Raw genomic sequence first — 27,284 nt, 5'->3', positions numbered from 1 at the left:
GCCATAGAAATATTCTGAACCAAAATTTCATCGCCCGTTTGGTTTCCTTGCAGCATATCTACCTTAGGACTCAGCCAAAGAAAGAGATGGCAAATCCTTAAATTATGTACATAAATGCATTCTAGGAAGTTATGCAGAATAATAGTAGTAATAATAATAATAATAGTGATGATAGCTAACATTTTTTTTAAAGATTTTATTTATTTATTTGACAGAGAGAGATCACAATAGGCAGAGAGGCAGGCAGAGAGAGTGAGAGGGAAGCAGGCTCCCCGCCAAGCAGAGAGCCCGATGCGGGACTCCATCCCAGGACCCCAAGATCATGACCTGAGCCGAAGGCAGCGGCTTAAACCACTGAGCCACCCAAGCGCCCCAATAACTAACATTTTTTAAGCATTTTCTGTGTTCTGGGCAGTATACGACGCCCTTTACAAATATTTTATTCATTTATCTCCTGCAACCCCCATAATGGAGGAACCATTTTGGTCTCCAATCTTGGCTAGAGAGGATGAGTAACTTGTCCAGGACTACCCAGCTCCAGATGGCTGAACCTGGAAATAAGCACAGGTGGTCTAACTTCAGAGAATGGCTTCTTAGCATGCAAGAGAACAAGACAGGACCCACACACAGGAGGGACCATAGCCAACCTTAATCCGTGCGATGTGGACTGGCCTCATCTTTGTCAAATGAGATCATCTATCACTAAACTCTATTGCCTCACAGGTAGAATTCGGCTAGGTCCCCCCAAAACAGACCCTGACACTAGAATTTGAGTGCAAGTTGATTTATCTGAGAGGTGATTCCAGGAAAAATGCTGGTGGGGGGATGGGGAAGTAGGACAGGGAAGGGAAGGAAGCCAATCTGTGGTACTTTCAGGAGCTGGCTACCACTGTGGGTAGATGGGACACAATCCCCTGGGGACATCTGGTTAATTATGTCGAATGTGCCTCAGAGTTCTTCCAAAAGGGCTAAGGAAGCTGGGCTCTGTATCCACCAACTTCTGCCTATCAGTGATTGAGGGCATTAATTTCTAGGCACTTTTGTCATGTTCTGTACCCAAGCTGTGTGGGTTCTGTGCCTGACATGGGTCCTAGACGTATAAACATGGTGAAGGTCAGGGAACAGGGATGTGGATGGCTGCAGACAGTGTTGGCCCCACTGTGTACAGCTCCTATAGCCTATATATTATACGTTGTCCTATATATTATACATTGTATACACTATATGCAAGGGTAATCTTGGCTTCAAATTTTGACAATCACCTCTCCTTCTAAGAAAATTGTTGCAGCCAAGGACTTGGAATTATGACCGCTGAAGATAGAATATTTTTTTCTTAGACTCTTTCAGGTTCTTACCATGAGAGAGGGAAGCTTTCAGACCCCCCGCCACACATTCTTCTGCATGAGACATTATTTGGCATCAAGGAATCAAAGTGTGCTGCAGAATTCCCAGAGTTGGCTTCTGCCTGCTTCTCTTATCCGCGGTTCAAATCTTCTGAGGGCCCGGGGAAAGAGGCTCTGAGTGAAACAAACTAAAGCATACTCAAGTCAGGGAGAGAGACTGTCAAATGCCGATATATTCCTTTTGCCTAAGAGTGTATGAATTTAAAAGTTAGCAGTGAAAGACGGAAAATGGTATACATTATGGTCAAGGACATAAGCCTTGGAAATCAGATGTGAGACATTGTAAGTATTTTTGCTACATTGATTTGGTTTACCTTTTAGCATTTAACAGGAAAAGATTAGTTTATTTCTATATCACATTATATCTAACCATGTAGTGTGAAAGGGTGTGTGTGTGTGTGTGTGTGGTGGTGTGCATAATCTGGAAGACTTGAGGGTATACAAAGAACAAGAGAGCAGGCTTGAAATATGTCATAGACTGAAAGCACGATACTATCAAATATATTAAAAGCCAAGTTTATGTTGGAATTAGAACCTGAGTTCTGATCTTTGTCCTCTTTAACTAAAATAAAAACTTTCCAACAATGACAGCTTTGATGGCATTCTCATAGAACGAATAACAATGGAACCACAAATAATTTTTAGTTTTCTTTTAAAATCTAAATTGGATGCTATAGTGCGAAGATGTATTCTACAAAATATTATTTGAATGCCAAGTCCCCCAAGTATATAAAGGGAAAGGTGATCTTCTAAATGTTTAGGCTTTTTTATTTCCTCCTGGAGCACTTGGTCCAGATAAGGCTGATTTCTGCTTTCAATGTCTATGATTTCAAATATGACTTTTCTGAACTTTGGAACCTTGTTTTGAAGGAAACCATTTTAAGAGCAAGGGATAAAATTCAATTAACTGAGATGACAGAAAATAATCTCCTAAGCGAATATATCAAGCAATTGGAAGCTTTCATTCCTTTCAAAAAGGAAATAACCTATTTCTTGCCTTGTTATCTAATGACACAGGAGTTTATTTCTCTTGAAGCTGTTACAAATTCACCTAATGAGGCCTAAACACTGTTGCCAAGCAATTAGAGTTTTTATTGTGCCACTGATTCCCTTCATTTCCGTAGTTGCTGATAATCATTAGCCAATCCTGTCTCATCTAAGAAAGCACACGTGTACATGCATGCACACACATGCGTGTGCACACACACACGTACACACCAGCTGCTTGAGAATTATAACAGATCCCCTGACAGCGGCTGGGGGTGGGCATCCTCAGACAGTTACCAAACTTAGACATCTCTGCATATCTTCCTAGTTAAGGCATTTGTGCTGACCCAGGCTCATTTGCTATACTGTGGTACTATTTGTTTCACAGGTATTGGAAGATGGCAGCAACTACTAATATGAATACACACACACACACACACACACACATACACAGAGCAAGTCATATTTTTTTTCAAAAAGCCACTTCACTCTTACCTGCCCCACACACTCTTCTAGAACCTTGTCACCTCCCCATCAAGAAGCAGAGTCTAATTCACTTCCTTTGAATGTAGGCTGTCTCCCAACAAGTCTGAAGTCAACAGAATCCAGCAGAAGTGACTTCTAAGGGAAGGTCATAAAAACAAATGCACTTTCTGCCTTAGGAGTGGGAACACTTTCTCTTACAGACTTCAGCTGCTGAGCCCAGTGGCCAGAGGGCCACCATGCAAGTGAGGAAACCCAAACAAGCCTACACAGACAGACCACAGAGAGAGAGAGAGAGAGATTCTCAGCCATCTCTAGCTGCTCTAGAAATCCATCAGGTCCAGCCACCAACTGTCAGACAGTAACTGCATATAAAATGTGTCCAGTGAAGCCTTCCTGAATTCTTGACCACAGAACCAGAAGTAAAAAAAAAAAAATAAATAAATAAATAAAATAATGGTGGTTGGAGATTAAGCCAGTATGGTTTGGCATGATATTTTATAGCGATACATAACCAGAGCACTGAATACTTATAATAATATGAGTAGGGTTAGAATATTTCTATATGTACTCTTTTCCTTAATAAAGAAGATGCTTTTGGCGCTATGTCTGCACCTCGTTGGTATTCATTGTTCCCATACAAGCCTTCGACTTCTTCCTGAAAGCCACCATCGCCCTCTGCTTGGGGGCTCACCTGGCTGCAGTCTGCCTGGCCAGAGAAGGGCAGGCCAGAAGTACTAGGGACTTGTTGCCTCCAAGGAAGCCCTTAGTTAATGGAAAATGGAAGTTTCTGGATAAATAGCCCAACTCTTCATCACCCAGATGGGAAAAGTCCCATGCACACTCCACCTCAACCCTCAGAGAGGTAGCAGACTCTAACATTGTTCTGGCTGTCTTCCCCACCTGCCTAATTCCCCGACGGTATTTCATGGCATAGCACCCAAGCACCTGTCTACAAATCGTCATCTCAGAGTCTGCCTCTGAAGGAACCCAAATGAAGATAATGGGGAACCAAGCTGAAGAGCAGTGGGGGAGTGGGTGTCAACCCAGACGCCCAGCTCTTCCACTATTGCTTCAGATCACAGGAAATATCTGAGGAGCTGCTAACGGTTGAGCCTGTGAGACTAGACCAGGAAGGGACAGAAGTCATCCTCATTCACGCCTCTTATTAGGTACACATGAACATCCACACAAATGTATTAAAAATACATGTGTCCTGAATGGAGAATTTTGTCAAATACAGACTTTCCCCTGTCTTGCTCCAAATTTTGAAAAAGATTTAAGTCAAAAAATGTATTGCTAATTAACCGTGGGCCCAGCACTCTGTTAGACAATGCAACAAGTGCAAGGGAAAACGTACTCCCCAAAGTTAGGGGAGTTGGCCACTTGAAATGTGGCCAGAGGAGTGACCCTTACTCACAGCAAAGATTCAGAAATGGTATACAGAGACTCGGGCAGGTGAGAAGCTTGCAGAGAAGGGAACCTCTGCCCTGGACAGTGATACCAGGGTAAGGATGACACCTGCCTTTCTCTTCCCAAGGAGTACCTATGGGTTGGGGACTCAGGTGACAAAGGACTTGGGCACAACCAGACTTGCGGGAACGCAAGTGATTGTTTGGTACCTAACTGAAGACTACACCTTTAGAGTAATTGCCATTCACAGAGTGCCTCTTTCGGGTAGCAAGCTTTCAAGGGCTTTTTATATGCAAGGTGGTGGCACTTTATGCAAAGGGTATTGTTCTGAAGAAACTGCATAATGCAAAGCCTGCATTATTCAACATTAATCCGAAGAAGGAGGTGAGTATTTCTTATTATCAGCCATGTGGCAAGAGCATAAAACCAGTATACCATCCCCCCACCCCCACCTCCCCCTACCCCCACCGGCCTGTCAACTTTGAAATTATACAATCCTGGGCTAATTTTTACTTCATGGAGACTTGCATTGTTTCAAAGTGAGAGCAAATACATAAAACAACTAATATTTTAGGGGCGCCGGGTGGCTCAGTGGGTTAAAGCCTCTGCCTTCGGCTCAGGTCATGATCCCAGGGTCCTGGGATGGAGCCCGGCATCGGCATCGGGAGCCTGCTTCCTCCACTCTCTCTGTCTGCCTCTCTGCCTAGTTGTGATTTCTCTCTGCCAAATAAATAAAATAAAATTAAAAAACCAACTAATATTTTATATTATCCTAAATTAAACTCATACAAATGTGTCCTCACTCCATAATTCTCATCATCTTCATTTGTATGCTAACAACTAAATACTGACATTGATAGTAATTTAATAATTTAATATTTATGAAGAGCCTCATGTCCATTAAGTGCTTACCATAGGTAAGTGCTTAGCACAGATGTTAATTCACTTAATGCACTACAAAGTAGCTATTACTATTATCCCAGTTTATAGATAGGAAAAACTGAGGCTCAAAGGTTAAATAAATAGCATGCCCCCAGTTACACAACTGATGAATGGCAGTCGTAGAACTGGATAAGTCGTATAACTGGACATAGCCTGGCAGTCTGACCCTAGTACCTGCTACACTCTCAATCACCAGGCTCCATGTCCTCATTTAACTCCCATAATGACCCCATTATGGAGGTATTGCTTCCCCACTTTACAGATGAGAAAACTAAGGCCCAGTGAGTTAATCAGAACAACCCATTTCTCTCCAGCTCTAATACCCACACTGCTTGCATAAAGCTCAGCAGGATCCTACCTGCCCTCTGTTTCCCAGCTGTATGTACGGACACCAGGATAAACTAAGTCCCTCACTCACCAAGACTGCTTTTGTCAAGACTAACTCTAAATTTGATATAGAGATAGACAAACAGGAAAGAGCCATTTTTACCATGAGACTTGATGAAAGGCAGGAAACCTTAGTGGTTGGGCAACTTTATGCCTATAATAACAAATATTTATTAAGTCCCTTCAGAAACCTGACACTGTTCTGGACACCTTCCACACATCAGTTTTTTTCAAGCTTTTTAAAAACTCAATGACGTCGCTACTGTTTCTCCTCCCATTGTACAGATATGTCAGAGGTAAAGAGGGGGAAATAGGGGTCCCAGTGTTTCCCTAGGTAGCTGCTGTTTTTTAGTGGAACTGAGAACAGATTGGATGACAAGTCCCTCTTCTAGCTCACCTATGAAACTATAGATGGACTCAGATGCTCGGTGTGGGAGAGAAACTGAAGCACAGGAGGTCAGTTGCTCAGAGGAGAGCAGCAGTGACCCCAGCAATGCCCAGAGGAGAACACGCAGAGTGGAGGCTTTCTTCACTCTTCTCCACAAGAGCTGGAGTGCCTGATTATACACACCTTGTGGTCTTCCTGGGGGATCAGTGGGGCAACTGCCGTGATGGCCAGCAGAATGCCCTCTAGGAGGCAACAGTGAGCAGAGCCAAGGGGCAAGAAGAAGGCATAAAGCTTTACCTGCAGAGAAGAATGGATGCTGGAGTGGAAGGCTGCTAAGACATGAGACGAATTGCACATTGCTGGTGAAGTAAGAGAGTCCCCAGAGACCTCATATGACTTTGGGAACTGATTTTTACAAAGCTTTGAGACCCTGCAGTTCATTGAGTTCTGTTAGTTACTATAAGCCTAATGGTACATTATGTCGTTAAGTACTGAGTTTGCTATTGTTTAATTGAAATTTATTCTAATACATCCTCATCAGAGTATTTGGAAATGGAATGGGCAGGGCAGCCTCAAGGGAAGCTACCTGGCCCATGGGGTAATGAGCCCAACCCATGGGCAGCCAGTACCCAAAAGCTGTTTCATAAGGGCTCATATGTGCCTAAAGACACATGAACTCCATGGTGTAGATCACACTCCAGAGCATCCCATGGCATCAGGCGAGACTAGACCCCAGGCAAGGATCATAGCTTTGCACAGCATTAACTGGTGAGATAGAAATGACATTTCCAGCTACCAATCAGAGCAGAATTTTCAAGACTGCTTAGTTCTTACTAGATAATACTTTGGGAAATAACCCAGCTTATTTTCATTTAAGGCTGGGGTCCTATGTGAGACAACAAAACCCTAGAAAGCATCTAACAAGTTAGGGAAAACATGGTATATATACAATGGAAAATCCTATACCACTGTAGAAATCAAGATCTAGATCTGTATCTACTGGCATGGAAAGTACAAATCCAGGTTATAGAAGTGTGTGTATCGTATATGCCTTTATTTGACACTGTACATTCATTCATTCATTATAACACACACAGAGAGTATCTTAGTATATGTGCCCCCTCCATCCCCCACGACCACCCCAGATCAACCTGAGACAAGGGCTTGTGTGTGGACAGCTTATTTTGGGAAGTGCTCATAAAAACAGCCAGAGAGGCCTGGAGAACTGTGAAACAGGAAAGGAGGGAAAACCAACCCATGGACAATTGTCAAGCCAATCACTCTGTGCTCAGTCCTATTTGGGACCCTCTCAGGAGCTGTGTAGACACCCTCGGAATTGTCCGTTTGCAGAACAGGAGAGGAGTGTTTTTTTACCCTAGATCCAGGCCCCACAGATCCAGGGTTGCCCTGTAGGATAGTCTCTCCTTTCTGCTTCTTGTGAGCACCTGCCCCCAAGTGGGCACAGGTGCTCCACCTGCAGTGGTTGAGGAGCTCTGGGGCAAAGGTAGGCAGGGAAGCTAGGATTACACCTGCATGGTTGGTGGCCCTGGCTGGAGTTAAAAGGTGGGCCCTGGGGCTTTAGAAGGTATAGGGGATGTGCAATCCACACAGGAAAATGTCAGGAGGGTACTTACCAAACTGTTGAAGGTAGTCATCCCTGGCAGGCAAGATTCTTTATTCTCTTCTTTGGTTTCCTGTGCTTCAACTATTTTTGTAGCAAGCATGTAATTTTTTACTAAAAGACAATAAACCTATAGCCAAAGAAGAAATCACTGCATTTGACTCTCTCCTTTCACAGAGGAGCAGATGAGGGGTGGGGCAGCACTCTCAGACTGGTAGCTCAGAGGACTGTCTGCAGTGTGAGAGCAGTATTATGGCCCACCCAGCCCTGGGGGTGTCTAAGATGTCACTTACACACTGTAGCTGAGAGCAGACAAGGGACATACCAGGTGACAGAGCCCCTGTGAGGGACAAAGAAAAAAGAACATGGTACCTGTGTCCGTTGGCTTATCTCTATGTGAAAGGACAAGAGTGGAACCATTTCCATGGATCTCAAACACTAAAGAGAAGGGTGGATGCTCCAGACAAGACTGCCTTTCTTGCCTACTGCTTCTTGGACCCATCCTTGGCAGCTTCCGACACTGGAACAGGGTGCCTGACTAAGACTGTGTTCCCCACAGAGCAGAGCCTGAGGCAAGGATTTGAGTTCACATGGTTTGTTTGGGAGTTAGTCTCAGGAACCCTTGTGAGGAAGGGATGGAGGTCAGGCAGGAGGAGCCTGGATGCACAGCAGGGAGGGTGTTACTGCAGCGGGCACCCAGGGCACAATCCCCCAGGATCCTCTAGGGCGCTGTGGAGAATTGTCCCTCTGAGAAGCCGGAACATTAGAACAATTTTCTGCTAATTCCCACCCCTCGGTGACTGAGGGTCACTCCTGGGGTGTTAACTCCATGGCCCTCATGGTCTACCCCATGCATGATGAAGGAAGCTTAGTGAGGGAGGGAACGATCTTCAGGCCACCTCCAAAGTAGGCTTAGGGAGGTGTGCAGAATCCTAACACTTGCAAAACTCAGAACTGAGACTTTCTCCTGCTCACCATGGGCGTACTGGCTGTGCCATTCATTCAGATGATAGCGGAGCAGGGAATGGCACCCTGACAATAGTTAATGTTTCCTCCTCCATCATTTCAGGGCTTGAGGGAAGGAAGGGCCTAGGGGGGAAAGGTGGTACAAAACCCGCCAAAGGCCAAAGCTAGGAGCAGATAAACTGCTTGAATGAATTGCTTGTTCTCAAATGGAGATGGAACTTTATCTGAATGGTTAATTGTTGTGTGCTATGACAGCCCAAGATTGCCCCACAAAGACTATTATTGGCCCAGAGTGTTGCAGACTAGGGAAATCTTCCTGCGCTGCTTTTTCTTTTAAACATCAGATCCTAGGGCCAGGCCAAGATATTTGAAAGCAAATTGTAAGCCCCATCTGCCAGCTGGGGGCATGCTGAGACAAAGGAAAGATTCTAGCTGGCAGAGCTCGCTGGAGACCCTTCATCCGGGCAGGCTGATTTTAACACATTTGTTCCCATGTTGCATGGACATTCCTCCATCCTCAGAGAACCTTCTTCGAAAAGCTCTTTTCTGCTTGTTATCAGCTTATTCACTGTTTTAGATTTAACTATAGATTGTTTAGCTTCTAAATCTCAGCCAGCTGAGGGGAAATCTCCCCAGGGTTCCATCTAAGTTGTAAATAAACAGGTGTTGCAGCCGAAGGCATCCTGAAACAGAGCCCTCTGTGAGTCTGTGGAATGGCTTCATGCAAGATCATTCCCTAAACCAAAGAGAACTGAGGAAACAAGACGATCCATAGACCACAAAGTAATCCTCAAAGTCACACTGAAAAGGACCCTTTAAACACTTTTGCTATCCACAAAACTTCCTAAAAGTGTCAATCAGGTGAGCCAACTCAGTTTGGCAGAAAATCATGCAACATTGCTGAAATTAACAGTCTCTCAGGCTGACATGAAGACAAACACCAGGAATGAACCATGACACTGAGCTTCAGGGTGAGGGAAAAAATATTAACTGAGCCCCAGTTTAGAAATGGGTGGGAGTATTTTTGCAAATGCTCTCAGAAACACACTCAAAAGTCCATTTTCAATCTTAAATGAATACCCTTAAAAAATACTCAGGATGCTCAATTGTTAATCGAGTGTTTGTTCATGTCTATAGAATTAATATATATCCCAAAGCTGAGATTTAATTTATCTAGGATGCAAAGCCTGGTGATGTGATCATTTATTTGGAAATTGCTAAAGTAAGAAAGAAAGACTTCCTCAAGACAACATTAATAAAATTAGTCAAATATAAAGAAGAATATTTTCATTTTCAGGGTCATATAAAGTTTTTTTCCATTGAGAAAAAATATTAAAGGATGCTTATAAAAGAGACACAGTAAAAACCGAAGTTATCATATATTCTAGACAGTCTTTCACGTTACTGTCCTTTTAATTCACTCATTCAACAAAGTGAAATTTGCAATTCTTTCATTCATCCATTCATTCAACAAAGATACGTGTGACTTCTCTGCCAAATACTCTGCTGGACATTAACCATATACCAGTGCTGAAGATCGTTGGATTCCTGCCCCCTTAAGCTTACCATCTTGCACACAGGGGAAAAGTGAGGTATTTTATATAGTGTACGGATGTCCATTAAAAAAAAAAATACTGTAAGGACCTATTTAGAAACTGTCCCTGCTCCCCTTCCCCCAGGGGATTTACTTGGAGACAAGTTCTGGAAACCAGCTCCAGGTAACAAAGCCCAGATACCAGGGTGGGTCAGACCAGGTGGAGACATCCGACCAGTGGGGGTTTGCATACTGTCTCCCTGGTTACCAAGAAGTAGGGACCCCCGCCCTCTGGGAGCTTTTGGCGCCAATCCTAATCAAGGTGTAATAGGCTGGTTCTAATGTCTACTAGGGTAAATTATAATTCAATTGGTCACCTAGCATCAGGCCCGACCGCATGGCCTTTGCCCTTAAAGAATAGTCTGTGAAACAGAGAAGGGTCGCCCTCTCTTGTAACGGGTGCGGCCCCAAACGTTCCGTTAGATTCTTGATGCTTGGCGCGAAATAAAGATTTGCTTGACTTTCGCCTTATATCAGTCTCGCTCCTTTAATCACGGACCCATTATTTGGGCATAACAGTAGTAAAGACCAAAGAATTTTAATAGTTAACAATCAGAAGGAGCAAAAGCAAAGATGTTGGAACCAGGTTCTGAAGGAGGAATGAGCAAGTTCATGAGTTCCCAGGTACAGAAAGCCATGCCTTCCCCCACAGCAGGCCTCCAGATGAACCAAGGAAATACCCAGCATCTCTCACCTATACAACAGCTAAGTAATGAAACCTAAATCATAGGATTGCTTCAGTGTATATGCACAAAGGGCCTAGTCTGGTTGCACCCATGATAAATGCTCAAACAATGTGACTGCTTTGATATTAGTAAGTAACTCACATAGTACAGTGTTTAGTAGTAGAAAATTGTCTACTAAATAATGACTCATTTCTCTTGCTACGCAGACACAGACACACACATACATAGACATACCTTAAGCCAGAGTCTCCAAAGTGGGGCATACATGGTAATCCATTGGGCGAAGGAAAAAAAAGACACTAGGACTTGCAGGCGCGTGGGTGATTCAGTCAGTTACACAAATGCCTGTGCTTGGGTCCTGATCCTGGAGTCCCAGGACGGAGACCCACTCTGGGCTGCTCAGCAGGGAGTCTGCTTCTCCCTCTCCCTTTCTTCCAAATAAATAAATAAATAAAATCTTTTAAAAATATTAGGGCTTATAGTTGTAAGTTTTTATATAAAAATGGTAAAATGATTAAACTTTATTGAAATATATATGAATTGATGCTAGTGCCCTTCCTTGGTCTGTGTGTAGGTCTTGCATTATTGGTACCTGAGGGGCCCCATGGGAATGCGGGAATGCCATTGTTCCAAAGAGCAGAGAGTGGCATGCGTGGCCTTCCAGCAACTGTAATAAAGGGCACCTTTGTGAGCTCTGTTGAATGAATGTACAGATTATATAAATCTAGCTTTAACCAAATTAACTCTCTCCCATTTGGGGAAAGTGGCTTTAAAATATTCTAACTAAGAAGTCACCAACTGAAGATAATCCTAATACCACAAGCACAGAGGAATTTTAAAAAACAGCAGAGATGACTCTTCCATTCCCATTATCCCCTATCGGCCTCATTATAAAAATTATAATGATTCAATTAGTGTGACAAGAATTCAGCCAAATAATATTGAAATTATAAAGAAGACTACTGGAAATAAATATGTACAATCATTATCATTGGCAATGAACTTAACTGTGTGCACGTTCTTGCTCTGCTATCGTAATTATTAACTTTCGAAGTGGCTGGACCAATTTACGCTCCCACCATCTGCATGTGACAATTTCATTGCCTCACATCCTCGTCAAACTTTTGTATTGTCTTTTTTTTTTTTTTTAACTTGTAGACATTCTGATAGATATGTAGTGGTAACTGATTGAGGTTTTAATTTACATTTCCTTACTGCCTGATAAACAGCTTTTCATGTCTTTAAAAGCCTTTTACCCATTTTTCAGATTGTGGGATCTTTTTCTAATCAATTTTTAGGAATATTATATATATTCGAGGTCTGATATAGATAGATATACAGACAGATACTACAAATATATTTTCCGACTCTATGGCTTGATTTTTAATTCTTTTATGGTTAGTGATTATCAAATCCATTTAAAAAATGTTAGCCTTCAGAGTCATGAAGGTAGGTGCCGTGCTACCTTTCATATTTAAATGTACCTTGCACTTGAAATCGGTTTTGTCTATGATATAAGGAAAAGTCAAAGATTCTTTTTCCCTTGTGAGTAGTCAATTAGTCCAGAATCATTTATTGGAAAGACCATCATTTCCCTACTGCACCCCTGTGGCATTTTTGCAATAAAATCACAAGACTAAATGTGTGAGTCTGCTTCTGGACTATTGGTTCCATTAATCTATTTGTCTACCTTGTATCTGTTCCATGCCATTTTATAATAAAGCAATAATTAAATCCATCAACTTTGTTGTTCTTCAACATTGCCTTGGCTATTCTTAGCCCTCTTCATTTCCATATGAATTTTAGAATCAACTAATAAATCTCCACCACACACTGACTTTTGCTGGGATTGCATTGAATCTATAAATAGAGCTCGCATTTATATAATATTTTCTTCCAATCCATTAATATCGCTCATTAATTTTGTACACACCTCTGTGTAGATCTCTTGCACACCAATATTTATCCATAAATACTTCATTTTTAATGTTATTGGAAAAAATTATTTTTTTCAGAGTTTCATGTTCTCATTGTTGCTAATATATTTAAAAAATCTGATTCTGGGGACGCCTGGGTGGCTCAGTGGATTGAGCCGCTGCCTTCGGCTCAGGTCGTGATCTCAGGGTCCTGGGATCGAGCCCCGCATCGGGCTCTCTGCTCCACAGGGAGCCTGCTTCCTCCTCTCTCTCTGCCTGCCTCTCTGCCTACTTGTGATCTCTCTGTCAAATAAATAAAAAATTTTTAAAAAATCTGATTCTGGCATATTTTCTTTCTTTTTTTTTTTTTAAAGATTTATTTATTTGACAGATAGAGATTACAAGTACGCAGAGAGGCAGGCAGAGAGAGAGAGAGGAGGAAGCAGGGCCCCCGCTAAGCAGAGAGTGATTCTGGCATATTTTCATTGTATTCAGCAGCCTTGCTAACCCCATTTATTAATCCTAATTATTCATTTGTAAATTGCTCTTTTTTCCCCAACGATTCATTTATCTATTTTAGAGAGAGAGGGATGAGCAGAGGGAGAGAGACAAGCAGACTCTGTACAGTGAAGAGCCAAGATGGGGCTCAATCCCAGAATCCTGAGATCATGACCTGAGCCGAAACCAAGAGTCAGATGCTTAACGGACTGAGCCACCCAGGTATCTCAAGAGGGCTAAGAGCTTTTTAAGTTAAGGCCATACATTCTTTGAAGTTCCTTTCAACTAGAGATGTAGACCGTGTTTCCTCCCCTGTGTCTGGGCCAGCTCGTGACTGCAACATTAAACTTACGGTTAATTTCTTAGTAGGAACTGTGGATTGATAATGTGTCTTCTAGCACCGCCATGATCCTACTCCCCACCTACCTTTAAGATTTCCTCTTTGTCTTTAGTTTTCATCAGTTTTAGCATGACATCTGTAGGTATGGTTTCTTTGTATTCATCCTGTCTGAGGTTCATGGTACTTCTTAAATCAACGGCTTGATATCATTTATCAGCTTTGAAATAGTCACAGCTGCAGTCTCTTCGAATATTGTCTCTGCCCGTTCTCCCCCATCCCATTCCTCTTGGACACCAAATTCACATGTTTAGACCTTCTCACTGTGTCCTATGCTTGGTGCTTTTATATGGGGCTTATCAACTTTCAGCCTCACTTTTGGGCAACCTGAGCGGGCTCTTTGTGGACAAGCCTTCAATAATCATATTTTTTGAATATTTCCTTTTGGGCTATTCAAATTTCCAGAAGTGAAGTCTTCCAGTCTTTTCTCTGTATGGAGAACATTTGACTTCTAGCTTTCTGGGAAGTTCTTAAAGAGGAGTGATCAACTTTTGGTATAAATCTTTTATCAACTAAAAAGTTCACTTTTGGTTTTGATTTGTTAAATTTATCCTAAATAGGTGTTGAATCTTATCAAAAATTTTAAAAAGATTTTATTTATTTATTTGACAGAGAGAGAGAAGGAAGGAGAACACAAGCAAGAGGAGCGGCAGACAGAGGGAGAGGGAGAAGCAGGCTCCCTAGTCGACAAAGAGCCCAATGCAGGGCTTGATCCCTGGACCCAGGATCATGACCTGAGCAGAAGGCAGATACTTAACCAGATGCCCCTTATCAAATTATTTTCTGCAATAATTAAGAAAAATCACATGCTTTTCTCCTTTATTTTATTTTTATGGAGAATGTACCATCTTTACTTTCCTGGAATGAATCTTACTTGATACTAAAATGTTTTTATATACTATTGGAGGCAGTTCACATCCAATAGTGGTTCATGTTCTGGTTCATGCTCCCAATGAAGTGGACCCATGATCTTTTTTCGTATTGTTCTCATCAAGTCTTAGAATCAAAATGATGCCATAAAAGAGATTAGGCAACATATTCTTTCTAATATTTTCTTTCTATATTTTCTTATATTCTTTCTAATCTTTTCTAATATTGTTTATGAAAGAACTAGCTACTCTTTGTAATTTTTTTAAAAGAACCTGCATTAACTATCTAGGCATGTGAGTTTGGGGAAAAAAACAAATCTTTGACCATTATTTCAATTTATTCAATATTTATTAGTTTTTCAGGTTACCAATTTCTTTTTATAGTAATTTTGGGATTTTTTTTTTTTTTTAGGAATTTGACCACTTCATGTAGGATTTTTATTTTATTCACATATATACATAATAATATCCTTTTATTTTATTTAAAATTCTGGTGTATGGTTGCTTCCCCTTTTTTACTCTTTTTTTAAAATTCCAGTATAGTTAACATACAGTGTTATATTAGTCTCAGTATCCTTTGATTCTTTATTTGCAGAGGTCAGAGGTCAGCCTATCTTCTCCATCTTTTTAAAGAACTCACTTTTTGTTTCAGAACCCTTACTTATTTTTTATCTATTTCATGAATGTTTGCTCTATTCCTTTCTTCTTACAATTTGCCCTGTTATGCTTTTTCAAAAAAAAAAAAAAATTTAACACAGGGCTTGAACTCATGACCCTGAGACCAAGACCTGAGCTGAGATCAAGAGTTGGATGCTTGGGGTGCCTGGGTGGCTCAGTGGGTTGAGCCTCTGCCTTTGGCTCAGGTCATCTCAGGTCATCTCAGGGTCCTGGGATCGAACCCCACATCGGGCTCTCTGCTCAGTGGGGAGCCTGCTTCCCCCCTCTCTCTCTGCCTGCCTCTCTGCCTACTTGTGATCTCTGTCAAATAAATAAATAAAATCTTTTTTTTTTTTTTTAAAGAGTTGGATGCTTAACTGACTGAGCAACACAAGAACCCCCCAAATCTTTGAGTTGAATATTTATTTATTACTAACAATTCTGGCTTTCTGATTAGTGTATTTAGAAACTTAAAAAATTCCTTGTAAGTTCTATGTCTATGGATGCATGGGTGGCTCAGCTGGTTAGGCATCTACCTTCAGCTCAGGTCATGATCCCAGGGTCCTGGGACAGAGCCCCTCATCAGTCTCTCTGCTCTTCAGTGAGTCTGCTTCTCCCTCTCCTTCTGTAATCTCACTCGTTTTTGTTCTTTCTCAAATAAATAAATATAATCTTTAAAAAAAAGTTCTGTGTCTAGCTATGAACCACAAATATTGAAAAGTAGGGTTCAATTAGTGTTCAGTTCTAAATATTCCTTCACTTCTTTATTGATTTCTTTTTTAACTTAGGGATTAATAGTAATACATTTTTAATTTATAAATATATCCAATTTTTAGCTATCATTAGTATCAATTCCTAACTGATTTCATTATGGCAGAATAAATAGCCACACTGAGAAAATACAGATACTGGTTATTTAGAATGTATTGAGTTTCCTTTATGACCTCATAAGTGTTCTCTTTTCTTTTTTTTTTTTTAGTTTTATTTATTTATTCGACAGAGAGATCACAAGTAGGCAGAGAGGCAGGCAGAGAGAGAGGAGGAAGCAGGCTCCCTGCGGAGCAGAGAGCCCGATGCAGGGCTCGATCCCAGGACCCTGGGATCACGACCCGAGCCGAAGGCAGCGGCTTAATCCACTGAGCCACCCAGGCGCCCCTCTTTTCTTTTTTTTTAATGTCTTAATTTTATTTTATTTTTTTTCAGTGTTCCAAGATTCATTGTTTATGCACCACACCCGGTGCTCCATGCAATATGTGCATGTTCCAGAGGTGATCAAGAAAAATCAACCTCTCTCTCTCTCAGTATAGAGCTCTATATATGTCTATTAATTCAAGCTATACTACACTGCTCTAATTTTTGTATCTCTGCTTCTTTTTAATCTTTTTGTTCTAATATTTTCTGAATGGGCTGTATTAAAACCTCAAAGACATGTTTTTTCTTTTTTTTTAAAAAAGATTTTATTTAATTATTTGACAGAGAGAAATCACAACTAGGCAGAGAGGCAGGCAGAGAGAGAGAGGAAAGCAGGCTCCCTGCTGAGCAGAGAGCCCGATGCGGGACTCGATCCCAGGACCCGAGACAACTAAAAAATCCTTCCTTTCTTCTCCTTCATCCAGTCCCATTACCCCACCACCCAAAGAGAATGTACCCAATTGTGATAACTTCCAGCAGCCCCTTCTGTTCTCAGTTGTTTCTTGATATACAAAGGCCATATGTAGTCAGGATGGATATATATTTTTTCTTATTGTCCAAAGATTGCTCTCTCGCTCGCTTGATTGATTGATTTAAGAGAAAGAGATCATGAGGACGGGATGGGGCAGAGGGAGAAAATCCTCAAGCGGAGTCCCCGTTGATCACAAAGCCCAATGCAGGGCTTGATCCCAGGACCCTGAAATCATGACCCAAGCCAAAATCCAGAGTTGGATGCTTAACCATCTGCATCATGCAGGTGCCCCTGTCACTTAACCTTCTTAAGACACATTTTTTTCTCACCTGTAACTGGGGATGATTATAGTTCTTACAGCAGAAATCTTAGCACAGTATCTGGCACAGAGCAGGAGATGACACAAGTTCTTGTCACTGTTACTCAGCAGAACTTTATTCAAACAATCCGTGGAGGACTTTAAGCTGATTAAACAACCACTAGAAAGGGCCTTACAAAGCAAAAATGCCAGTGTATTTATTATATATATAAAATGCCTAAATAGGAGGAAATCACTTAAATCATAAGTTGCTATTTTTTTTATTATTTCATAAAGAACTAAACCATGTTAAATTACTTAGGCCTTGGAAATTTGCACACCTGTACAAATCCCACACTGGAAATAATCATTTGTATATACTGTCACTTAAAGCACAAATTATAGTTGGTATAAAAGATTTTAATTCACATAAATTTGCAGGTAAAGGGTACATACCAGGACAGAACTACTCAGCGCTTGCTACACATATGAAGGGGCTGCTGGAAGTTACCACAGTTGGGAACATCCTCTTCCGGTGATGGGGTAGTGGGATTAGATGAAGGAGAAGTAGGGAAGGATTTTTAGATTCCTCCAAAAGCCAACCTTGGGCAAGAGTTTGGGAGCAGATAGTTTATTTGGGAAGTATAGTAGTCAAGTTTCTTCAGAAAAGCAGAACCAATAGACTATGTAGGTAGGTAGGTACGTAGGTAGATAGACAGATAGACAGACAGATAGATAGATATGGAAGTGTCTCACATGATTATGGAAGCTGAAAAATCCCATGATTAGCTGCTACAAGCTGGAGACCAGGAAGACTGGTGGTCCAATTTGGTCTGAGTCCAAAGGCAGGAGAAAATGAGATGAGATATCTGCCCCAACTCAATAGTGAGGCAGGAAGAAAAGGGGCAAATTCCTTCTTCATCTGCTTTTTGTTCTGTTGGGTCCCTCACTGGATTGGATGATACCCCCCTACACTGGTAAAGACAATCTACTTTGCTGAGCATCAATTCCAATGCTAATCTCATCCAGAAATACCCTCATTGACACACCCAGAAACAATGTTTAACCTAGGTGTGCCATGGCCAGTCAAACTGATACTTAAAAGTAAGCATTACAGAAGATGACACCAGGAAGCCCAAGTGAGGGAGTCAGGAAATGAGGGAAGGGAGAAAAGCAGATAAAGACAGCATTCATGAGTGAGTTAGCCCTATGGGCAAATGGTGCCCAGAGGTGTCGGGGACTTTCGGAAAAACCATGTGGAACACATCCTCAGAACTGTCCAAAGGGGGGGAGGAAGCTAGGAAATTTATCCACCAACACTCAGCTTTGAGCGTTCAGACTTATCCCAAGTTGTTGAATCTTTGACACTTACAGCTTGCCCTACAAGTGGGTTGGCCAAGCTCATAGAGTGCTGAAGAACACCTTTAGGAAGAAAAGCAGAAAAACAAAAATGTTTGGGGTGGGAGGTTTACAGTATATATGGGAACTGTCCACCATCATTGCAGGTGAATGCAACCACCAAGGGACCACCGGTTGGGGCATCTACAGCATCCACTATGCATAAATGTCTTGAAAACCTGTCATGACTCAAGACATGAAATAGGAATCCATTTTAGAACCCAACTTTTATTTATTACAGGGAGTAAAATATCACTATAATGTTTTTGTGTATGAAACTGTGTTTCATAAAACGAACCTCTAAAATTGAACTCTAGGGGCACCTAGGTGGCTCAGTGGGTTAAAGCCTCTGCCTTTGGCTCAGGGCACGATCCCAGGGAGCCTGCTTCCCCCCCAACCATCCTGCCTGCCTCTCTGCCTACTTGTGATGTGCGTCTGTCAAATAAATAAATTAAATATTTTTTGAAATAAATAAATAAATAATAAAATAATTAAAATTGAGCTCTAAAGAGGCTCGGGGCAATTATAGTCACCTGTCCTTTAGAAGAAGAAGAAGAAGATTTATTTATTTATTTGAAAGAAAGAGCGCATGGGTGGGCAGGAGCACAAATTGGGGGAGGGACAGAGGGAGAGAATCTTCAAGCAGACTTCCTGCTGACTGCGGAGCCCCACTCAACTCCTGGTCCTCAACTCCAGGACCCTGAGATCATGACCTAAGGTGAAACCAAGAGTTGAAAGCTTAACCGACTGAGCCTCCCAGGCACCCCTATCTTTCCTCTTAAAAAGAACTATTTCTTGGGGCACCTGGTTGGCTCAGTGGGTTAAGCCTCTGCCTTCGGCTCGGGTCATGATCTCAGGGTCCTGGGATTGAGCCCCGCATTGGGCTGTCTGCTCAGCAGGGAGCCTGCTTCCCGCTTTCTCTCTGCTTGCCTCTCTATTTGTGATCACTGTCTGTCAAATAAATAAAATCTTCAAAAAAAAAAAAAAGAACTATGTCTTAATCCAGTTTTCCTTAGCCACATGACAACCATGATAACTTTATAACTCACAATATACCGTGAGTCAATAGTCAAATATATCATAAAGTAATGCCAGCTTTAATACAACATTTTGGTCACCATATCTGTTACAGAAGAATCTAAATGTGTTAATACCATCCAATAACTCTGCCCTCCAGTTTTCCAGGCCATTTAATTATTAAATTTCTCTTTTAAAAATGATCCCTATTGTAAGCAATTCAGACTTTGGTGGGTGTCAGGGTTCTTTTGTGAGGTCACCAGAGCTTTTAACCACTGCCTAAAGTGCATCCTGTGCTGATTAACATACCTCGGATTAACTAGATTTAGCATGCGGCAATCATACTCCATTCAGTAGGGCCCATCTCTGGTGAATCGTGGACATTAATGACAGTTGCAAGAGCTCAAATATTATATAATCACTAATTACATTCTGCGCAATTAGTGGAGGCTCATCAGTGTGAATCACTAATGGCCGATCACCCTGTTCTCTCTGGAAAGAAATAGACGGTCTGCATAATTTTCTGATTGTATTAGCATAGACACAAACACTATTAACGAACTTTGGCAATCCTGAAGAGGCTCCGCGTCTGTGATGGACAAAGGCAAGAGGCTCGGTTTGATGGGCACAGGCACTTCATTTCGAACCTCAAAGCCATGTGTTTGTGGTTTGTTGATGTGACTCATTCACTCCCCACCTTCCAAAAAGGAAAACACACACAGCATCCTGTCCAGCCAACCACTAAAGAATGTGCAAACAAGGCCAGTTTAAAAAAAAAAAAAAAACGCCCTATGGACATTTATTGTCTTTAGCTGGTTTTCAGAGAGCCAAGATCTAAGGATCTGTGGGATATTCAAATATGAAACTGGTGACAAAATAGGAGGAATAAATCTGAAATGGTAAAGACCTTATCTATTTCTTTTAAGCCTCTGTGTGCTGGGCAGTGAACCAGTCTGCCCAGGCTGCCATAATAAAGTACCGGAGGCTGGGGGGACTTCGGTGGCAGAAATTTATTTTCTTACACTCTGGAGTGGAGTCCAAGATCAAGGTAGCAGAGGTTTGATTTCTTCTGAGGCTTCTCTCTTTGGCTTGCAGATGGTTACCTTCTCAGCATGTCCTTATAGGGCCACTCCTCCAGGCACACGCGTCTCATGTCTCTCCCAGTGTCCAAATCCCTCCTCTTATAAGGACACAGCCATATTGCATTAAGGCAAACTGCATATGACCTCCTTTCACCTTAATTACCTCTTTGAAGTCCCTATCTCCAAGGTCATTCACTTTCTGAGGGATTGGGTGTTAGGGCTTCAACATACGAATGGAGTGAGGGGACATAGTTCAGCCCATAATGGTGGGCCAACTATGACTATTCTAACCCAAGAAGATCTGGCTGGAATATTGGCAGCAGAATTGGACCACGTGAAAGTCTTAAAGGCATGCTTTGGTGAGAGTTATGCAGTTCAAAACAGCAGTCCACAGCCTCACGTGACTATTGAGCACTTGAATTGTGGCTAGTGAGGCTGAGGGACTGAATTTTTAATTTTATGTCATTGTAATTAATTTTAGAACTAAGTTTCTAACTTCATTTCAGCTGTTAAAAATTGAGTTCCCAATTGAGATGAGCTATGTGAAATACACACTGAAATTTAAAACTTAGGGGAAAAAAAATGTAAAGTATTTCATTAGTAATTCTTGGTGATTATGTGTTGAAATGAAAATATTTTAGTATATTGATTAAATATTAAAATTAATTTCTTTTTTATTTTTTATAATATGCCTACAAGAAAATTTAAAGTTTCAACATCTGCTTTGCACTGTATTTCTGTTGGATAGCATTGGGTTAGACTTTAGTTCTCTGACACCCCATCACTCACCAAAGTTGAATCAGTGGGTAAACTAAAGGATAAATTCCTTTAGCCAAAATGATTAAAGTTCCATGCCTTTTTTCCATCCTTTGTACTAAGATTAAGATAACTAAAACCAACCATTTCTTCTTGGATACTAAAACAGCTGACCCTTGAATAATGTGAGGACTAAGGGTATGGACCCCTGCACAGCTGCAAATCTATTTTTGATTCCCCAAAAACTTAACTACTACTAGCCTTCTGTTGACTGGAAGCCTTACTGATAATATGAATAGTCAGTTAATATGAATCTTGCATATTTTATGTATTATACTGTTAGATATATATATATATAGTATTCTTACAGTAAAGTAAGCTAGAGAAAAGAAAATGTTGTTATGAAAATCATAAAGAAGAGAAAATACATTTACAGAGCTGTACTGAATTTATTGAAAAAAATCTGAGTATAAGTGAATCCTTGCAGTTCAAACCCGTGTTGTTCAAGTGTCAGCTGTATATGATGAAAGCTCCTATTTCTTGCCATACTTGTATGTTTTCTCAATAATACCTTCAACATTAAAACCTTGTTATCACACACTATATTTGGGAATCATGAATAATTTTCTTCATAATGAAAAAATTCTTCCTCATAAATGAACCCAGCTACCCTAGTCGCCCTGGCTTTTTCTCTACTGTACCCTGGCTTCATCTGTCTGCCCAACCCTCTCATCTTTTTCTGTTTTTCTGTCCTCCTGCCTCAATTTCTAGGAAATTCTCAGAGAAGGCATTTGGCGTTTGATACCCTTTCCTTATTTTTATTTAACACAAGGTGAAAACCCGCTCTCATTTCTCCATTTGCAATATGAAAAAGTCAGATTGCATTTTACATCTTAAAAATTAAAGAATTAAAATTTAAAAATTCAAACAAAATACTTGTTTGCTATTAGGTCAGAATAACAGGTTAGTTGTCTTTTACCCTTTCTTAAGCAGCTTAATCTGCAAATGGCATAAAGAACAACTAATAAGCAACAGAGCAGATAGAACTTCTGGACACTCGACCCCATGGTGCAGCTTGTCCTTATCCTACCCGCCAACTTGCTTTAGCCCTGAGTAGGGAATGTCTGAAGTTCCTTAAATGACCACAGAATTTGCCCAATATCACATGCTCATTCTAAAATACAGGACATGAGAGCAATAACAGAGATTTTTTTTGCCTTATCTCTTTGTTCTTTCTGGCATCAATCAACCTTTAGAAATAATGAAATCACTGCAAACATTTGTTGGAAGGATGCCACTGAAGATCATTTGCTACCTAACTATCTTGGTCATTTACATGGATCCCAGGGAGGATTTCAAAGAGTCTCTCACCCTTGTTGCTCAGATAAAAGGAAGAATCAGGTGTTAAGTTTTGTTGTGTGTTTGTGTGGTTTAACATTTGATGAGACTTCTTTTCACGTACACATGATTCCCATGTGAACCTCATTTTTCTGTCCTTTAATTGAAGTGACGCCAATTGAATCAAAAGTGGAAAATGTATTAATATCCAAAAGGGAAAAAATATTTGCAGCCAGAAAAGTGACTTATATACATATGCTTATCTCATATGCATAAAGCAAATGTTTTTCTGTGTATGTGTTAACAATACATGACAAAGTTGTTTCAGTTAGAAAATACAAGGAGGGGGGGCTCCTGGGTGGCTCAGTTGGTTAAAGCCTCTGCCTTCGGCTCAGGTCATGATCTCAGGATTCTGGGATCAAGCCCCATATCAGGCTCTCTGCTCAGCAGGGAGCCTGCTTCCCTCTGTTCCTCGCTCTCTGCCTGCCTCTCTGCCTACCTGTGATCTCTGTCTGTCAAATAAATAAATACAATGTTTAAAAAAAAGAAAAGAAAATACAAGGGGGAAAAAAGCTGGTTTAAAAAGGTTTACCTACCAGAACTTAGGAAGGAAAAATAAGGGAAGGATATACATGATCCAAATTCTCATGTAATATAAAAGAAGTAGTTCAGTAGAAAACATGAAAAGATTCAAAAAAATCAAGAATTTGTAGGAGGCCATGTTAATTGAGTTTTGGAGGCAACCACTGGAGGACAGAGAAATAAAAATATAAATAAATAAATAAACTTTTGACCTATTGGTTGCTCGGTAGTAGTGTTATTTAATTTCCAAATATTTGTGAATTTCCTATTTTCCTCCTATTATTGATTTCTAGTTTTATGCCACTGTAGTCAGAAAAGATATTTCCTATAATTTCAGTGTTTTTAAATTTGTTGAGTCTTGTTTTGTGAACTAACATATGATCTTTCCTGGCAAATGTTCTGTGTCCTTGAGAAAAATGTATAGTCTACTTCTATTGAATGGCATGTTCTCTGCAGGTCTGTCAGTTCCATTTGGTCTAAAGTGTAGTTCAGGTTCAATGTTTCCTTTTTGGTTGTCTGTTGGATCATCTATCCATCATTGATAGTGGGGGTATTGAAGCTCCCTGCTTCAATATTGTTGTCTATTTCTCCTTTCAAATCTGTTAGTATTTAATGCTTAATATATTTAGGTGGTCTGGTCTTGGATGCATGTATATTTATAATTATTATATCTTCTTGATGAATTGATCCCTGTCCCATTATATAATGACATTTGTCTCTTTTTACAGTTTTTGTTTTAAAGTCTATTTTGTCTGATATAAGTATGGGTACTTCTGCTCTCTTTTGGTTTCCATGTGCTTGGAATATCTTTTTCCGTCTCTTCACTTTAAACCTATGTGTGTCCTTGAAACTGAAGTGAGTCTCTTGTAGGCAGCATATAGTTAGGTCTTTTATTTTTTTTTAATTCATTCAACCACTGTATGTCTTTTAATTGGAGCACTTATCCATTTATACTTAAAGTAATTGGTAGGTAAGGACTCACTATTGACATCTTGTTAATTGTTTTCTGGCTGTTTTGTAGTTTCTCCATTCCTTTCTTTCTCTTTTGACACCTTCTTTTGAATTGGTGATTTTCCATAGTGGTATAATTTCCCAATCTTGTGTGTGTCTATTATATGTTTGGGTTTTTATAGGTGATTACCCTGAGGCTTACTTAAAATCTTATGGATATACCAATATATTTTAATTTGATAGCAACTTAACTTGATCACACATAACTCTAACCTTTCATTCCTACACACACATATTTTGTTTTTATGTCACACTTCACATGTTTTTATATTTATATTTGTATTCATTAAGAAATTATTGTAACTACAGTTATCTTTAATACTTTTGTCCTTCAACCTTTATACTAGAGTTAAGTGGTTAACATACCACCACATTACAGTCTTCTGAAGATGACTATATACTTGCTTTTCAAGTGTGTTGTTTATTTTTTTAAGTTTTCATGTTACTAGTTAATACCCTTTCATTTCAGCTTGAAGAACTCCTTTCAGAATTTCTTGTAAAATAAGTCCAGTGGTGATAAACTCCCTCAGCATTTGTTTGGCAACGCCTTTATCTAGCTTTCATTTCTGAAGGACAACTTTACCAAGTACAACATTCTTGGTTACCAGTTTCTTTCAGCATTTTGAATATATCATTCCATGAAACTGATACTGAAAAAATGATCTTGACTCCCTACCTCACACCACCCACAAAATTAATGCAAGATGAGCTGTAAACGTGAAATCTAAAATTATAAAGATCCTGAAAGAAAATGTAGAAGACTATCATCATGAACTTGGGGTAGGCAAAGATTTCTTAGACACAATACAAAAACTATGGACCATAAAAAAAAAAAAAACCTGACAAAGCGAACCTCATCAAAATGTAAATTTATACTCATCAAAAGGCACCATTAAGAAAGTGAAATAGCAAGCCACACACTGGGAGAAAATATTTTCAAGGTGTACATCTGTCTTAGATTTGAGCTGCTATCACAAAATATCACAGACTGGATAGCTTATTTTTTAAGATTTTATGTATTTATTCATGAGAGACAGAAAGAGAGAGAGGCAGGGGCAGAGAGAGAAGCAGACTCTCTGCAGAGCAGGAAGACCAATGTGGGACTCAGTCCCAGGACCCTGGGATCATAGCCTGAGTGACGGCAGATCTTTAACCAACTGCGCTACCCAGATTCCCCAGACTAGATAGCTTATCAACAATAGAAATGTATTAGTCACGGTACTAGAGGCTAGGAAGTCCAAGATCAAGGTTCTCATAAATTCATTATCCAGTGATGACCCATTTTCTGATGCCTTCTCACTGTGCTTTCATGTGATAGAAGGAACTAAGGACTTCAGTGGGGTCTTTTTCATAAGGGTACTAATCCCAATCATGAAGGTCCCACCCACATGACCTAATCACTGCCAAAGGCCCCATCTTCTAATACTATTACCTTGAGTTTAGGATTTCAACATATGAATTGGGGAGGGCAGGAGGACACAAACATTCAGACCATAGAAATATCTGACAAAGGACTCATATACAATTTATAAATAACTCCTAAAAGTAACGAAAACAAAGTCAAATAAACCAATTTTTTAAATGGACAAAATGACAAAGGACTTGGAAAAGCACTTTCAAAAGAATATATCCAAGTGAATAATAAGCATATAGTGGGATATTATTATTCATCAGGAAATCAAATGACCCACCTTCAGGAGGACTGCTCTTTTCAGCTAAGGATGATTCCTTTTTTTTTTTTTTTTTTTTTAAGATTTTATTTATTTATTTGACAGAGAGACATCACAAGCAGGCAGAGAGGCAGGCAGAGAGAGAGGAGGAAGCAGGCTCCCCGCCAAGCAGAGAGCCCGATGCGGGACTCGATCCCAGGACTCTGGGATCATGAACTGAGCCGAAGGCAGCCACTTAACGACTGAGCCACTCAGGTGCCCCTCAGCTAAGGATGATTCCTAAGGAAGGATTCAGCTGAGAACTCCCAGAAGCTAAGAAATAGTGCTCCCATCTTGAAAAGGGGATTTGGGCAGCACACACAATATCCATACTTAATCTCAAAATTTCAAAAATATATTGAGTGAAAAAATAAATTAAAACAAAAAATAGGCTACTATATGAACATATGTAGATGAAGTTCAAAAGTGGGCAAAGCTAACCCATGTTAAAAAAAGTTTGTAGTGGTTACCTCAGAGAAGGAGTATTGACTGGAAAGAGGAAACTTTCTAGGATGGTGAAATGTTCGTTATTCATTGGCAATTACATGTACACAGATATAAAATTCCACAAGGTGCATACTTATGATTTGTGCATTTTACACTAGGTAAGTGATTTCTTCACTGAATTAAAAGGCAAAGCTTCTGAGGTTGGGTTATAAAATTTAGCTAGAACAATTAGGCAAGGGAAAAAAACCAACACTTCAACAAAAATAAAACATTTAGTTATAAGCTTAACAAAGAAGTATAAGACTTGGAATGCCTGGGTGGCTCAGTTGGTCAAGCGGCTGTCTTTGGCTCAAGGCATGATCCCAGGGTCCTGGGTTCAAGCTCCGCATCGGCTTCCCTGCTCACCAGAGAGTCTGCTTCTCCCTCTCCCTCTGTCTGTTACTCTGCCTACTTGTGCTCTCTCTCTGTCTCTCCATCAAATAAATAAATAGTAAATAAATAAATAAATTGACTAGTCAATGAGGGAAAGAATATTTTTTTGAACTAATAGTGCTGGTGCAACTGGACAGCAATACACAAAAGGGTGATTTTTGGACCCCCTGCAATAATTATCTCACAATGGATCATAGATCTAAATATAAGAGTTAAAACTATAAAACTCTTGTTAAAATTTGTAACATTGGATTGTGCAATGGTTTCTTAGAAATAACACCAAAAGGACAATCAAATTAAAAATGCATACATTGAACTTTGTCAAAATCAAAAGCTTTTTGCTT

This window comes from Meles meles, chromosome 16, assembly GCF_922984935.1.
Source record: "Meles meles chromosome 16, mMelMel3.1 paternal haplotype, whole genome shotgun sequence".
In the NCBI taxonomy this organism is placed as follows: domain Eukaryota; kingdom Metazoa; phylum Chordata; class Mammalia; order Carnivora; family Mustelidae; genus Meles; species Meles meles.
This window is presented reverse-complemented; position numbering follows the sequence as displayed.